At 48.0% G+C, this 6,959-nt stretch overlaps 1 protein-coding gene across 6 annotated transcripts in view; it reads left to right on the top strand.

Annotated features, from left to right (window-relative positions):
* Positions 1-1,533: 1,533 nt before the first annotated feature.
* The window catches only part of ENTPD4 (ectonucleoside triphosphate diphosphohydrolase 4), an 84,158-nt gene continuing 78,732 nt past the window's right edge, over positions 1,534-6,959 (top strand). For 3 of the 6 annotated variants that reach the window (XM_062212988.1, XM_062212987.1, XM_062212982.1), the window contains exon 1: positions 1,535-1,664. The gene's annotated coding sequence lies outside the window, so the exon portion shown is untranslated. Of the gene's footprint in view, positions 1,665-6,959 lie in introns of all 6 variants that reach the window. The other 3 variants (XM_062212985.1, XM_062212984.1, XM_062212986.1) reach the window with 2 other exon arrangements.

The raw sequence follows: 6,959 nt of genomic DNA, 5'->3' as shown, positions 1-6,959 counted from the left end.
TGTGTCTCTCCTTCTCTCTATTGCTCTGCTTTTCAAATAAATTTTTAAAAGGTGGCAGGGCTGGTTGGCCACTTCCTGCCTCTGGGGCCCAGTATACTCACCTGTGCACAGAGGGGAAGAAGGATGCAAGCCGTAATCCCCAACGTCTCAGCACTCAAATGCAAAGCTCTGTGAATCAAAGCAGGTTACCATTGACCTGGGGTCGGGGGGTTAGCTATTGAGCTGAGAACAGTTCGTGAGATCAACCTCAGGAACTGTGCTCGTCACCCTATTTCTTCTCAGACCCATTACAGGGGGCTGGAGCTGTGGTGTAGTGGGTAAAGCCGCCGCCTGCAGTGCCAGCATCCCATATGGGTGCTGGTTTAAGTCCCGGGTGCCCCACTTCTGATCCAGCTCTCTGCTATGGCCTGGGAAAGCAGTAAGTAGAAGATGGCCCAAGTCCTTGGGTTCCTGCTCCTGCGTGGGAGACCAGGAAGAAAATCCTGGTTCCTGACTTTGGATCGGCTCAGCTCCTGCCATTACGGCCATCTGGGGAGTGAACCAGTGGATGGAAGACCTCTCTCTCTCTCTCTCTGCCTCTGCCTCTCTGTTAACTCTGCCTTTCAACTAAATACGTAAATCTTAAAAAAACAAAAAAGCGGCCGGCGCCGCAGCTCACTAGGCTAATCCTCCACCTTGCGGTGCCAGCACAACCGGGTTCTAGTCCCAGTCAGGGTGCCGGATTTTTTCCCGGTTGCCCCTCTTCCAGGCCAGCTCTCTGCTGTGGCTAGGGAAGTGCAGTGGAGGATGGCCCAAGTCCTTGGGCCCTGCACCCCATGGGAGACCAGGAGAAGCACTTGGCTCCTGGCTTCGGATCAGCGCGGTGCGCCAGCGGCAGCGCGCCAGCCGCGGCGGCCATTGGAGGGTGAACCAATGGCAAAAGGAAGACCTTTCTCTCTGTCTCTCTCTCTCACTGTCTACTCTGCCTGTCAAAAATAAATAAAAAATTAAAAACAAAAAACAAAAAAGCCATTTCTGGTCTTGGTCTTGGTAAGGGAGGATGAGCAGTGTTATCTCCCCCAGAATGGACTCTAATACACGAAATTTGGGGGCAGGGATGTAACCCCCAAGATGGTCATTTAAGGAGTTGGATCTTGCATTTCCCTATATGTAAACGAGGAATACTTACTGGCAAAGTTGTCAAACTGTCAGGAGTCAGCAACAATGCCTAGTTTTCCCTGGGTTTTTTTATTTTCCAAAATCCTCAGGAGCAGTAAGGAAAGACAAACTGCGGTGTCACTAGCACTCTGGGGTTCGCTGACAATCAGAGCGGCTAGCCCCACAGTGCGGGGAACTTCCGTGACACCACTTGCACGTCTTGCATTCCCCGTGGATCTGCAACCCGCTGAGGGCGAAACAGGCCCCGGTTCCGATGCCAATCATCCCCCCGGCCCCGCCCCCCGGCGCGCGGCCCGCCCTTCGGCGTGCGCCGTCCCGCCGACAGCGTGCGCGCTCCGGGCGCGGGCTGTGTGACGCAACGCCACCGCGCGGACCGGGCGGGCGTGCAGCGCCCGGAAAGGAGCGGAAGCCCGGGCGAAGCGGGGCTGCGTCGTGGACTGCTGAGGTGGCAGCGATGCTGCCCGCTCGCGGCCCCCCGTACCCGGGAGCCCCCGCCTGCCGAGCAGGTGAGGTCGCCTTCCCGGCGCGGGCGAGGGGAGGGCAGGCGGCCCGACGCGAGGCGGTCGGAGCGTGGAGGCCGGCGGGGGCGGGCGGGCCGCGGACGAGCCCCTCGGCGCTGGCTCCCGAGGACTCGCTCCGAGCTCTCCGCGCCTGCCGTCCTCGGCCGCTGCTGCCCGCCCGACCCCGCGGGGCGTCCTCCGCTGCCAGGCCTCGCGGCCACATCCGGGCGCCCGTGGGTGACAGGTGCTGTCCCCTCGCCCCTGGCCGGAGAAGCCTGGCGGCGGCCGTGCCGCGCCTCCTGCCGTGTCCACTCCGGATTTTCTCTCCCTTGCTGGAAGCACCTGGCCAGGGAGGAGGGGGTGCTGCCCCAGGGACCCCGTTGGCCCTGCCTGCCGCCTCGACTCCTGACATTGGCGTGTTAAGATCATTTTTCCCGTGCTCTGCTTTGACTAACTTTCGTGTTAAATTTCCCCTTGCAAAAATGCTGCTAATTGGGCGATGAAGTGATGATGCACAGCGGTGCTTCTCAGCTTGAGCAATGCATGGATTCCGTTTAAAGGGGCCATTCTGTTTATTCTCTGGAGTATGTCCCAGAACCCGCAGAGCGCCCGAGACCCCAGTTACAGGGACTCAGGTGCTGGCTAATTTTAGAGAACAATTGTTACCAGGAAGCAAAAGCCTTGTGATCCAGGAACTGTCCATGCTAGACCGTAAACTAGAGGCAGCTAAAGATTTCTGAATTAGAGGCTCAAATCCCGGTTTATTTTCACATTGCAGTCTCATCTTTTGCTTTGTTATCATGAAAATCTTACTACCCAGCAGGCCTAAAAGAATCATATTCTTAGTGTTGTTTGATGTTATCTTGGTCTTTGTACTAGGGCTTGTCAATTCCTGTTGGCACATAAGAAGAATTATAGAACACTTATTTTATAAGCTGTTTAATTTTCTATTTCTCTGTGTTAACATTGCTTTATTAACTGTGTTGCATGTTGAATCTCTGGCTTAGATTTTCTCAGTCCTAGTAGGAAGTGTGTGATGTGGGCCTTGAATAGATACAGTCAAGGAAGAAGAGACTTGCATGAAAGTCGACTTAAGAATTTATATTCTGTATATATTTATTTAGCATATTTATTCAAAATAGACTGTACATGAATAGATTTGAAGTGTGGGGAAACACTAGGAAGTATACGAAGTTAAATAGTGAGAAAGAAAAATGTTGACCTATGCTATAAAGAAGTGTTAATATTGACAGCAAGGTGCTAGCTAGGAGGAAGCAGTGTTATCTCAGGTCAGAGGCAGGCTTGAGACAGCTTGTGTGGACAGAAGACAGCTTCCTCACTAGAGCAGAGAGATGTTATCAGAGTGGCCAGAGAAGGTTAGTGAGATAAGGTGTGACCCTTGGTGGGTGGAGGGCTTCAGATGCTTCACAAGGTTAATTGGTGTTGGTCCATAGATTTCTAAAAGCTTCTTGAGCTGTCTTATTTTCAAAGCAGTATTTTACAAAAAGCGTTCACAGTAAAGGCAGAAGGTAGGTGATAGATCAAGAGGTCTTGAGGTTGTGGTATCTTCTGTGGTCCTCTTAGATGTGTAACATTCAAGGAAGAGTTGATGGGACTTCATAAATAATGTAGCATCTTCAAAATGTTCACGTACGTAACCAGAAGGTTAGTACCTATGTAGATTCACACCAACCATGCTTGATGAGCTTTTCACCACCCCCTTGCTAGCAGAGTATCCTCAGGCTTAAGTCTCAGCCACTCTGATGGCTGCACAGTCTTGTTTATATTCATATTTTTCTGAATGCCAATGAAGTTATATTTTGTCAACCATTTGTATTATTTTGCTATCTTCCAATTTCCATTGCAGTTTTTCTGTTTATGTTTTCCAAAAATTCCTTTATTAGATCTTTTTTGTTGTGAATGTTACAAGTACTCTTCCCAAGCCTGGTGTCGTTGGGGAGGGAATTTGAAGCACACTGAAGTTTTAAACTGGTAGACTTAGTTTCTTTGACTTATGGTTTGGGACATTGATGTCATCTGTAGAAAGACCTTACTCATTTTAAGCTTGCGTAAATATTTACTGACACTTTAATCCCACCTCTAAAAAGATATTTTAATATTAAAGTTTATGATGCATTGGAATTCTAATAAAAGGTGTGATATGGTACTCTTACTAGATTCAAAAGCTGAAAGTTAGCTACTTTATAAAAACATACTGAAATTCATTAAACATCTTGATAATTGGCATACCTTTTTACTCAGTTTTTTTTTTTTTTTTTTTGTTGTTGTTGTTTTAATTTAAGACAGAGCTTCCATCTCCTGGTTCACACCCCAGATACCCACAACACCTGGGACTGGAGTGAATCAGAAGTCAGGAATTCAGTCTAGGTGGCAGGGACTCAACTACTTGAGCCTTTATCTGCTGCCTTCCACTGTCTGCGTTAGCAGGAAGCTGGAATCAAGAGCTAAGCTGGGACTTAAACACAGGTGTTCCAGTATAAGATGTACTGTCTCAACCAGCAGCTTAACCTATGTGCTAAAGGCCTGTCTCCACACTCCTCCATTTTATTCTCTTACTTTGTGATCCACAGAGAAAGCTGCCGTTTGCAGATCTATTCAAATGCCCCCAGCAGCTGGCTTGGGCAGAGGTCCAAGCCAGGAAGGAGCAGGGAACATAACCAGCTATCTGGTGTGGCTGGCAGGAGCCCATTTACTTGAGCCAACACCACTGTGTTGTTGGAAAGCTGGAGTCAAGAACCAGAGCTGAGGATTGAACCCACGCACTGAGATGTGAGACGCTGGCATCTTATCTGCTAGGCTAAGCACTTGTTTCCCATTTTTTTTTTTTTCACTTTTTGTGCAAACTTTCAAATTGGAAATGTTTGTCCTATATTTTAGGTACATGGTACAAAATGAATATTCTATCAAAATTCAAATTAATTACAGTTTTCCCCCTTTGTCAGATAGACATTAATCCTTTTTACTCTATTGTGTCTTTATGCATTTATCCCCTTTATTGTATTGTAAATTTTTTAAAGATTTATTCTAGGGGCCAGTGCTGTGATGTAGTAGGTAAAGCCACTGCATGCAGTGTCAGCATCCCATATGGGCGCTGGTTTGAGTCTCGGCTGCTGTGCTTCCTATCCCGCTCTCTGCTATGGCCTGGGAAAGCAGTAGAAGATGGTCCAAGTCTTTGGGCCCCTGCACCCCCTTGGGAGACCCAAAAGAAGCTCCTGGCTCCTGGCTCTGAATTGGTGCAGCTCTAGATGTTTTGGTCCTCTGGGGAGTGAACCAGTGGATGGAGGACCTCTCTCTCTCTCTACCTCTACCTCTCTGTAACTGTGCCTTTCAAACAATGTGTGGTTACAAATTTATAATCCAGGCATTACAGATTACAAATTACATCTGCAGCAGGTGCTGGTCTCCAGGAAACAGAAGAGCCAGAGTGTGTTTCTGTCCTTAGTGGGACTTGCCATGTCAGGAGAAAATCAAAGGAAGTCCAGTGCTAGAGCCCACTGCTGTGGTAAGCAAGCAGTCTGGAGAGAGGAGGATTAGGGAATCTCAGAATCACACTTGATTTCTATGTGGAGAGATACAAGGGAATGCCAAGGGAGAGAGGCTTGCCTTGTACAGTTGCTGGGGAATGTGCGGTTCCTCAGGGTCCACAGCTGTGTGTATGATTGCTGGAGTTTAGGGTACAATTAGAGATCAGATGATTAGACTGGAACGCAGTGCTGTCCAAAGAACTTTCTACAGTGATTTCCGTGTTATTTATAAATCTGTATGGGCTAGTGCAAATCTACAGGTAGCTGCCGAACCCTTGAAATAAGGCTGTTGCAGCTGAGGAATTTGATGTATTTTTAAATTTTTATTGATTTGTTATTTGAAAGGCAGAGAGAGAAAAATCTTCCATCCACTAGTTCACTCCCAAAGTGCCTGTGACATCCAGGGCTAGGTCAGATGAAGCCAGGAGCCATCCAGGTCTCCCACGTGAGATGTAGGGAATCGAGTACTTGAGCTGTGACACACATCTGGAAACTGGATTGAAAGCAGAGTAGCCAGACTTGGATCAGGCACTGCAGTGTAGAATGAAGGCATCCCAAGAAGTGACTTAAGCCATTGCATCAAACTCCCACTCTCAGAAACTTGATTTTTAATTTTGTTTCAGTTACTTTAGCCATTATGTGACAAGTAGCTACACTGTTAAGCAGTGCAGAATTAGGTCCTTATGGGAATATTTTACAACTTAAGGAGTTAAGATGTTCTCTCAGAGTAAGAGAGAAAAGTTGGCAGGAGGAGATTTCTGTGTTTGGGAATGGCACCTCTAGTTTCTGAACCTGAGTCCCAGAACTCTGAGCCTTGACTTCTTGCTAGGTCCTTTCTTAAGGTCTGCCGTGCTGGGGATGCGGCACTTAGCCAAGCAGACGTGAGAGTGACCCTCCTGGGAGAGCTCACATTGCAGAAGAGGAGACACAGGGTCGAGAGAAATGCAGACACACTGTGTCAGCAGACAGGGTGAGCATGGATTCCCATCTCCACCTTTTATTAGCTGTGTGGCCTTAGACAGTTACTTAGCCTCTCTGCCTCATCTATAAAGTGTTTTGATAGTTGTACCTATTGTGGGAAGCTAACAGTTGAGGCTGGTGTGGCAACTGCTGAAGGAATTCACCAGCAATAGAACACAGAGAAGAGTGAGAAGAGCTGGATTTATTAAAATACAAGGCCAGGGAGTAGTGTCAGCAATTAGCTGTCAGCTGCTGTGATGTGCCTTATAATCTGGAAGGTACATATCTTGGGCTCCTTGCCACGGACTGGGGGCTTTTCCATAACTAGTGCTTTCCTCATTGCTGGGGGCTTTTACTAGGGGGCTTCCTTATTGCCAAGGGCCCAGGTGACCTCCACACCTACCTTGTTGGTTGTTAAGAGGACAAAACTTAGCATGTATTTGTAAAGTGTTTGCAGTGGGGCTGGAGTCTAGTAAACACCATGTAAGTATTTAACGAAGAAGTAAATGTGAAGGAGAGAAGCGAAATTGGGGAGAGGAGCTGGGGTTAGGGGAGGGTTTGTAGTTAATGATCACGTGGCTGTGGAAGCCTCCCTGAGAAGATGGCATTTGGGTAAAGACCTGAAAGGAATGAAAAAGTGAGCTGTGCAGTTTACCACCAAGCAGGGAGCGACAAGTTCACAACCCTGAGACCAGAAAGTGCCTGGCATTTTGAAAATGGTGAGGATGCCAGTGAAGATGTAATAGAAGGAAAGGGGAGAGAGGAAATGGTGAGGTCAGAGTGTAACAGGTTTCCA

This window comes from Lepus europaeus, chromosome 16, assembly GCF_033115175.1.
Source record: "Lepus europaeus isolate LE1 chromosome 16, mLepTim1.pri, whole genome shotgun sequence".
NCBI lineage: Eukaryota > Metazoa > Chordata > Mammalia > Lagomorpha > Leporidae > Lepus > Lepus europaeus.
This window is presented reverse-complemented; position numbering and strand designations above follow the sequence as displayed.